Genomic DNA, 10,761 nt, shown 5'->3' on the forward strand with positions numbered 1-10,761 from the left:
CAAAACTCTGTTTTAAATTTGTTATTGTCCACCTCCACAATAAGATGTTTGTCCAGGTGTATGCAAAGAATGTTCAATAAAATTATGTGTTAGTCAAAATATTACTAAATTTCAATTTAGATGTATCTTATTCTCTGAAAATGATAATTTTCGAATAAATATTCTTTTTCATTTCACTATCTTGATGTCATATAAAGTAAAGATAATTTTTTGCCTGCCTACGTTTAAGATTGTTTGTCAACCTACGTTAAGTTATTCATTCCACCACAGAAACAACTAATATCTAGTCTTTTAATTTCGTCACCGTATAAGATAAAATAAAAATAATTTTGTGGAACCTTAGAATGATAAATAAAATAATACAAATCGCGACATGTTTTATGTTGAATAATGATATTAATCCCGTTGTAAATATTCCAAAATCTGTGGTATTTCCAGGAAAATCTAATTGTTAGCGAACCGGCTGTGTAGTTGGTGAAACTCATCATCCCTTCCAACGTTTTCCACCCTTTTTGTGAGCCTGGGCTGTTCGTTCAGCTTTTATAAAATAGCAAACTTTTATATAAAATCGATTATAAAATGTACGTTTTAATGGCGGCAGATGTACCTACATCTCTCCCACTTCCCCAAGCTCCCTTCTTCCGCCCCCCTTTCTATCCAACTTACTCTATCGGCGAAACATTATGAAATATCAAATGAGAAAATATGTATGGAAATTAAAATGCTATTTCTGTTCGTCATTGTGAATATAAATTGTGGGGTATCAATTCACATTAATATCATATATATAAGACTAGTTATTCTGAACAAAATGTGAATATACAGTACTGGCATCAAGTACATAAAGAGATAACTTCATTTCTCGTGCAAGCAGAGCTGTATATCATTTGATATATGATATGATATGTCAATTGAATGAAGTGTGGAATCATAATACTGTATCTGGTAATTGCGATAAAGATGACACAACAAAAACCCTAATATCTTCAAAGTTACATCAGTTGCCTACATAGTGTTGTTATATTCTTATTCAAACCAAAAATTCTTGGTAATATTTTGTCAGAACTTCTACCCACTTTTATATAGTCTGTAAAAATTTGATGTAAGGTGGAAGTATAACTGTTCACTCGCCATCCTTATAGTCCATTCATTTTTGGTTTTATATGCGGAAAAATTCCTAGTAAACTGAATTTTTGAATAAATCTTTATTAGGGTGTTTTAATAAAAATGTGAGAAATCTACGTCGATATTATGCCGGCTAAAAAAGTAATAAAGGTCGAGATATTTACGAAAATCAATTTTTCGTAAATATCTCGTGATATATTGCTCGGAGGTCAATAGCGGTTATTACGAAAATTGTCCCTAGTAAAATGATTTCCAGAAAATTTCTCTTGCATTTTCGCTTAGAGCCTCAGTAGAGCGCTGAGAAAGCGACCATATCATGACGATGAACTCGTTTCCTCATCACCTACGAGGTAGAATGAAGAAGTCGCGTTTTCCATGATATTAAATAAAAGGTTTTCTTAATCGGAAATCAATAATTTTTTAATGAAATTCAGTAAAATACAAAAAAAGTGAATTAAATTTTTTTTATTCATTGTCGATATCTTCAGTTTCATTAACAGTTGCGGACAAAACGTTGAGTGGACTCATTTCTTGATCTACATCTACATCTTCATCATGACCATCATTTGTTGACCCTGCGTTAAAGCATGACTGGGTACGGCCATCTCCACAAACTGAATACCTCAATCGAATTTTTTTGCATCCAAATTTTCCGCCACAACCTTTCGTACAATTACAAAAGATGGTGTTGAGTTTTAATCATTGAGTGCTGGTGATAATAATTGTTATGTATAATAAGTATTACGACCCAATGGAAATTTAGAACCATCTATACCAATTGATAATTCTGTGAAGATGAAAAAAACTTAGGAAAATTGCTTTTATACAAAATGAACTAGAAGAAGAATAAGTGGCAGATATGTGGGGACCTGAAGGTGATTGGAATTTTGATAGGACTTCAGGGGGGGCTTACGAAAGATTGCTGTTTTCTTTGTCTATGGGATAGTCGGGAAGTAGATCTTCACCATGTAAAAAAAGAATTGACAAGCAAGAAGTGGGATTCAACCGGGATCTCAAATGTTAAGTTTATACCCCTGTAGATCCCAAAAATGTCCTTCTGCCCCCCCTTCACATTAAACTTGGATTGATGAAAAACTTTGTAAAGGCTATGGATGAAGAGGATGATCGATTCAAATACCTTAGAGAAGTCTTTCCCCAGTTGAGTGATGCCAAACTAGGGGTAGGAAGGTATTTTCATTCGGTCACAAATAAGAAACTTGCTGGACGATGATAATTTTGCAAAAAAGCTCACCAGACAGGAACTTAGAGCAAGGAAGGCATTTGTTAGTGTAGTGAGGGGATTTTCGCGCAACAATATGGATCCGAACTACCAACAGCTAGTTGGTGAACTTCTAGACGTGTACAAGTCCCTTGGTGCTCGAATGTCATTGAAAATTCATTTCCTCCATTTCCATCTGACATCCCGAAAATTTGAGAGCTATCAGAATAAGCGGGGTGAAAGGTTCCACCAAGATATTAGAACAATGGAAATTCGGTATCAAGGACGATGGGATTTGGCCATGATCGGTGATTACTGTTGTGCAACCCGTCATAAAAGGAAAAGTAGAGTTAATTAATATTTAAAGTGATTTTTTTTGGAGTTTTTGTTTTTAATAGATGTGAGGCATATTTATTAGATGTAAACTATGAATATTGTCAATATATACGATTTAAAAATCATGAAATTATTTTCTTAATAAATATTAATTATTTTACCAATGAATATGATTCTATAAATGTAACTTAAAAACCTTACATGTTACAATTATTTTTTTTCATATTTTCGTATTTGTATAGATCTATTTTATCACAAAAAGCTATTCATTCTAATGTTACTTCCAAAAAATCTTTTTTTGTCGACCAGTGATTATTATTCGAACTATTTTCTTCTTATTGATAACCAAATCGTCTTTAGAAACCTGAGGTTAACTGAATGAATCTTTATTTTTGGTCTCTGAAGATAATACAGTATAGTGGCAATAAATATTTAGTATCAGTATCATCAGAAATTTCAATTCGGTAAAGTTTTACATAAAAATAGAGACGTTTGACATTATTATCCAATTAGAAGACGTGTTTTTTGATGGATACGTGCGGTTATATTCATCAAGAAACTTATATTTACTAGTCAACATCGCGTTTACATTATGAATTTCTTTAACTAATTTCCAAGAGGTATTTTGACTTACTTCTCTTGCCGGCGTCTTATGCGTTATGAAACTGTCAATATGTCTAATCCATTGTTTTAAAAGATCCTAATCTGTCATCTTTATAATATTAAAATATTTTTATTTTGTGAGTGAATATGAAAAAAAATGAAGAAAAACACAGAAGTTAAAAGTTTAATATTGTTGTTTCCTCTTTCGTAACAAATCCTAGCTGCTGGACTATGCAGACGAAAATATAATTATTTCTTCCTATTTGTATCTTAATTTGATTCCGTTTAATAAATTATTTGGAAGAATTGAAAGAGGTATACACATCACGTCATGAAATTTACCCAGATCGTGAACGTATCCCGGTAAACAGAATAGGAAGAGAATAATGACACGTGAGGGATGTATTGGAGCAAGATAGAGCTCGACTTAATGCAAACATTCGACGACAATATTTTGTCAACAGTTTACGGTACATCATTTACAGTGTGCTGACTATTTCCGGATTTGGATATTGGAGTATCAAATAGTTTTGAAAAAGCATCATTATACTGTATGTCTTATCTAAGAGCTGGCTGAAGATGAATGATGGCAGAAATAAATAAACACAAGACTAAACAAATAAATGATAGTTTGATAAAAAATTCATTGATAATGTTTGCGTTTGAGTTTGTAGATATTTTTTTAGGAAAATTCTGCACAAGAGATACTTTGTGTAGAAAATACTTATTTTTTATATGAGTTTTAGATTGATTAAGCAACGATATAATTTTTTTAAAGATAAGAAACTATATAAACAGATAATTCCCTAGCGGATTGCTCTGGAGATGGAATGGAATTGTCTACTAGATCACCCGATCTAACTCCATTAGATTTTTAAGGGGTTATTGAATAATAACACAAAAAGACCTGGTGTTACTTGAAAAAAAATTTTGAGCATGAGTATATTACCAATATTAGTACAATTGAGAAGGTTAATGGATATCAATTTATATATTTTCCATGAATACATCGTTGCAAAGTACTCAGCAAGGATAATTCTGACACAGCAGAAAAACTGTTGTTGCGTAATAAATTCGTGCCTTGCCGTATACAGTGTGTTCACTAAGTAACGTAACGAATTTACATAGAATGTTGAATAAATGTTTTTCTTTCTTAGAAAACTTTTATATATATTCGAATAAATTCGACCAGCAATGCTAAATGAAATACAGATAATATCTGCCTGCCAAATATTAACATTCAATGGTATTTGTCTGAATAAATCTGAAATTAATCACCACAGTATCTACAATTGTTTATTTAACACATATTTAGCTTAAATGTGGCTTTATCTGAAAAAATATTTTACTTGTGAGTGTCTACATCTACCTTACGCGTTATGTTTCCACAAAATTACATTCTGCGGTTTTGATCATCTTGACAGAATTCTTGTTCAACTTTATAATAAATATAAATAATGTTAAAGACGAACTAACATCATTATGTAATGATGTTTTCCGAATGGGATTACAATGAATCACTACAAAACGTGTCCAAAGGCGATTCTTGTGAAATTCACTTCTTAATAACGTTTCACAAACCCCTAAACTGTGGTTTTAGTTATTTAAATGCAATTTTGAGAAATGAAATTAAATAAGTGGGCTACCTCATCATATGTTCTTTTCCGATCACCTCGTAACGATAAGAATCGTTATTTCTTCCGGTTCGGTTAAATTTTTACTAGTATCTAATTACAATAAACATCTACCATTAATTAATATGGGAAGTAATTCTGGACATTGTAACTCAATAATTGATGACAGAAAAAGCTATCATTTTTTTGGTCTGAAAATTTTTTCAAAAATTCTATTTCGAACGATTCTAACTTTGCAAACAGGTATTACCTGATCTTTATAGTTAGATTATGAAAAATTGAAACATATACAGGATGTACTGTATCAAAAATATGTTGTTGTTATTGAGTAAAGGTGTATGTCCAGGGTCAATAATTTTTGAAACCAAAAAGTAGTAGTAGTAGGAGAAAACCCATTGGAAAAGGAGGAAAATGTAGTAGAAATTGGAGGGAAAATAATTTACGGGGGATCTGATGTCAGGTAGAAGAGAGGGGTGAGTTTTTGAGGGTTTAAAATGGTTTATCTCTTTTTCTGGCAAAACTGTATGTCCTATGGGGAAAAGTAAAACAGCAAAGTTGTGCGTAATTAAAAAATTCTCTTTCGTGCCAACATTTTTTTCACTTAAACTAAAAATTTATGTGAAAAATTGATATAAATAATTTTCTGTTTTTTTACTTTCATCTTTTAGAAAAACACTTATTTTTTTAAGTCTCAAAAACACTTTAATCTATTTGATTGAGAACATTTATTTTTTAACCTTATGTTGACTTAATATCGAAAAGGCACTTTAATTTTCTATCGAAAATCCTCTCTTAAAAAAATTAGATCGGTGAGATTTTTGTTCATTGATATCTCTACTTTCTATGGTGTAAAAATATCATTCAACACGATGGTAAATTTTCTCAGAAAGCCAAAAAATGAACGAAAGAAAGGCGCATCCGACTTTTTTTTTCAATCATTTATACCATTCCTAGGAATTTATTAGAATTTAACATTCTAATTTCATGAAAAACGTGATATTTTATGTTGCATTGATAAACATAAGTAATTAGAGTGCAGAATTTTAATAAATATATAAAAATTGTACTGCTATGCGATTATTTTGCTGTTTCTGAAAAAATTGTACATGGTAATAGTGATACTTTTTCATAACATCAGTAAGTGGAGATTTCAACGAACAAAAAACTCACCTCTGTAAAATAAATACTTTTTTTCGTTAATAAGTCAAAATAAGTTGGAAAAACCATAAATTACAGTGTATTTGGAACATAAAAAGGTGAGTTTTTTGTGGAAGATAAAATTAAAAAACCAAAAACTTGTGTATTTTAATGTAAGTTTTGTGAGTACAAAAGTTGTACATCTTGTCATTACCTACAACTTTGTTAACTTTTTACCAAATGACTTGTAGTTTACCAGAAATCGAGATAAACCGTTTTCTACCCTTGAAAACTCACCCCCTTCCACTTCTCGACCTCAAATCGCCCGTAAATTACTTTTCTTTCCATTTTTATTACACACTCCTCCTGTTCGAATAGGTTTCATCCTACTATTATTTTTTTTTTAATTTTTATCATTTTTAGAGGCTTCTACCCTAGTCTATTATGCTTACAAGATTAATTTCAAAAAAATATTTTTTTGGTAAATCTAACAAAAACTATCACCTTATCAAGTTACGTTACTTGAAGAGCACACTGTATAATATGTATAAATTATTGTAGATTGTAAGCAATTTTTCTGTCGATGACCAAACGACATTAAAATATCCAGCAGCCTGTTGAAATAAAATCCACATTTTAAAGCATATTCATATCGATCGGGAACTTTTTAACACTGGAAGGGCTCTCTTTCGCGAACGGCATTCCCTATCGCCCCCCTCGTTTACCCCCCAATGTCACCCACCACCCTATGTGCCGTTCAACCCTCTCATTCCAAATCTAAATGCGTAGTAATCACCTACGCACAGTGAAATAGTTCCACTATTATTTTTTTCAAGTTTTTACATTAATTACTTGTACAAAACTTTACTGAACGACTGCTACTGGTCCGCGCGCTACGATCTTCATCTGTCGTTGCCTTAGCAACCGGCGAGTTATATCTCTTTAGAGGAGTAGTAAATAGTAAAAATTATAGATTTTTTAATCTGCAAGGCACACACAAAAATGTAATTCTGCGCAGGGAGCAGAATTAGTAGAATATAAAATTTTAGGCGTGGTTGTGTTGTGTGTTGTAGAGAATGGAAAGAGAGGATATGCAGATTTTTGTGTATAGCTGTATCGACGTTTCTATTTCAACATTTAATTATTTGGAATTTGTCTTTTATTCTTATATGTTTATGAGTCTTTTGGCATTGAATAGAATGTATACAATATATTTGTATCGCCTCATCTGATTCGTTTTTTTATTTTTCATTACAATCCTATTGGACATCGACATTTATTGAAACATTTCTTTAAATACATACCTCCATTGATCAGCACCTGCATGACATAACATAACAACCACAATACTTCAAATATCAATAAGATTGAAATTTTTCTCTACTTCCACGTACTACTATTAATTTGGAAGAATATTTTTTCTCATACGACAAAGTTACTATAACAAGAGTACATTTTTTCCAAAATTACATCGGTAATTAAATTGCGGAAATAAAAAATTAGTGTCTAGTTTATATTTTTTTGACGGAACAGAACACAAAAACACAATTTTCTTTCATATTAGTGCCTTAAACTGTTAAAAATTATTAATCACTATATTGAACGTTTCCGTACACGTAATTCTACTTCAAAAATTTCTCGTTACGGCCAAGATTATATCCTAAAAATAGAGCAACAGAAAACAGAATCTACTGCAAAGAATACTGCATAAGATCACGACTATGTTTGGCGGCCATTCAAATCTTTTTGTCTATTTGTAAAAAAAAGGGTGCATATTCTGTAATATTATTACACATATACACATTCTATGATACTCAGTTCAAATCATCCCCTAATGTCAAAAATACTGAAAAAAACATGTTTTTTCATCCTACGAGGTAATTTGACGTGGTTAAGGAGGTGTTTATAAAACTATTTGAAAGAACTGGTGCATATGGGTTAAAACACGCAAAAAATAGATTACAATCTGTACTCCAAATGATTTCAGCTAGACCTAATATCTGCAATATCCGAGGAAGTCATAGAAAAAATGGTACAGAGGCATACTAGTTGGACGAATTTAATTGCCTAATTAATTTTCGATTGATTAATGTATTGTCATCAGAATTAATAAGCATGCAAAGTATCAACGGGAAGTTAGTATCGATTAGAAACTTTGTACCATACAAATAGAGTGTATTGAATGAATATTCGTAATGAATAGGCCACTACACCAGTCAGGCCTCACAAATGAAAAAATCAAATTGACGATTGAAAGCAAAATATTGTGACTTCCATTTCAATTCTTGTTATTTTTGGTTATTTTGATTTCAATCTTTTGATATCTTCTCCTTCTTTCACTCATTATTTTAGGGATTGACCTATATTATCCAATTTGTTCAGTCTGGATCTTGGGAAGTCGATCTCCATGATTCGGATGTCTACCTGGTAATTTTCTTACAGTTGGCTTCTCCTTTTGAATGCTTGTCTCTCCAATCGATCCTCCTCCATTATGTCGACGTATGCCTTCCGCCATCGTCTTCTCCTCCGTATTCATCTGACATATGTTATCTGATCCCAGGCCTGTCTAATGTCAGAGCTGCGTTTTATGCCCCAGACTGTTACACCGACTTTTGATTTAAGGGTTTTTATATCTTGTTTGGAGAAAATGTTTTGTTCTGCTTGTATCCGCTCTCGTTTAAGCTGCATAGATTTATATGGAGTGTCCAGCTGTTTTGTATATACGCACTTTGCTTGAGGATGTTTGAGGACATGAATTGGCTGCGCCATATATCCTCCCGAAAACTTTCAGGAAGTCTGGTGACCTGGTTGTAGATGTTTCTATTGCTTCAAATTATAGTTTCTAGATAGTTGAAGTTCATAACTTGTATTACTTTATCATCTGTCGCTAATTTGCAGCCTACTGTGTTTTTACTTTTTGTCACAAACTTTGTTTTGGAGATAGATATCTTTATATTGAACTGTTCTGTCATTTGGTTGAATCAGAAAATGATGCAATGTAGATTCTATGATATGACGACAGCATCATCTGCATACAATTCGGAATTCGCTGCTTTTCATCGTTTATTCTCTTCCTGCAGTTTTGACTCCGTTTATTATGTAGTCTAGAACAAGGTTGAGAAACATTGGACTAAGACAGCCTTCCTGTATAATTCCTGATATTATTAGATTGTCATCTGTGAGTGGGTTGTCGTGCTGTCTTGTAAGGTTTATTGAGTTAATTCCTTTGACTACATGTATCACTTTTCAGTTGACTCATTTATAGAATCCGTTTAACGTCTGTCGAAAGCCTGGGATAGTTCAACAAAGCATAGGAATTTGTGTCAGTGCGTTCATTTATTTCTATATTTTGCGAGAGGTTCTGTGTTAATATTCTTCTTAAAAGTTTCATTATGGTGCCATGAAGACATATGTCTCGGTAATTACTTGAGTCTTTCTTCTTTCCTATTTTATGTATAGGGATGGTGATGCTGGTATCTTCAGTTTAATGAAATATTCGTGATCGTTTATTTCCACATTTTTTCGTAAAAGTCTAGCCAACGAAGGAGAATATGAAAACAAATTTTTGCAAAAATGAACAATGATTTCTCAGATCAATTTTCCAAATTGGCGGCAAAATTACCAGTAGCAAAAACCTAAAAAAATAAAGGAAAATACATGTGGCCAAGACAAATATGATATAGAGTTTCTCAAGGGACGTTAAATAAGAAAGCAAGCAAGTCAATCAGTAGAAAACAAGAGCTTACAAAAGTATTGTGAGATACACATATTATGAAACAACTTTTACTTTGAACAGTTGAAATAAGAATACTACTGGCAATAACAGGCATTACAGGACTATCGTGGAAACAATGATGTAAGACAAATTTGTAAAGTGGAAGATGTTATCATATAAGTCAGAGATAGAATAAGAAATTGATAAAGGCTGATGATGGAGTAGTTAGAATTGTCAACGATCTTCATGCAGTCTACTAAAAAGATACTAGGAGCTTTGGACATTTCAGACAACATATCAAGAAATAGGCCGAATCGTAGCTCCAAAACAGAATCATGTCCTAAATAACATATAATTTGAGAAAAATTGAATACATACTTTAATAGTTAATCAAAATAAAAAAATAATTCTCAATATACGAAGAAAATAGCTGACGAAAATATTGTACAATGCATATTTCGTTTTATAAGAAAAATGTCGGACAAAACGGACTCTTATATTAGGAATTATTTTGTACTTTCAAATTCAATTAACTACAAAAGCGTGATTCCAATGTTCCCACTATAATTTATTTGAATTATATATAATAAAAAAATTATATAGAACTTTACCAGTTAATTCACAGCAATCAAGTTCCTCTTTTTTAATACCATCTAAGGACCACACGCGGCTATGTGCTGCAAGACAAATTTCTCCAGCACCAACCAAATGATAATTTAAATAAACGACGACATACTTAAACGCATAGCCTTGCGTCTTGTGGACAGTTGATGCTCAACTCAGAAACTCAGAAAAACAATTTCCATTCTAAAATTTCCTCTATAAATTCTAACACCCTCTTATGTCATTATTGCCGGTATAGTGAGCTCTGTTTGCGAGGTCGCGTCTCCGCAAGGAAATTGTGAAGATCCTGATTGGGAAGTTGGATAAAATAATAAAATCGGTCTTTAACAAGTGTGCGACATTTTATTTCTGTCAACAAAATTGCATCT

This window comes from Diorhabda sublineata, chromosome 3 (genome assembly GCF_026230105.1).
Source record: "Diorhabda sublineata isolate icDioSubl1.1 chromosome 3, icDioSubl1.1, whole genome shotgun sequence".
Taxonomy (NCBI): Eukaryota; Metazoa; Arthropoda; class Insecta; order Coleoptera; family Chrysomelidae; genus Diorhabda; species Diorhabda sublineata.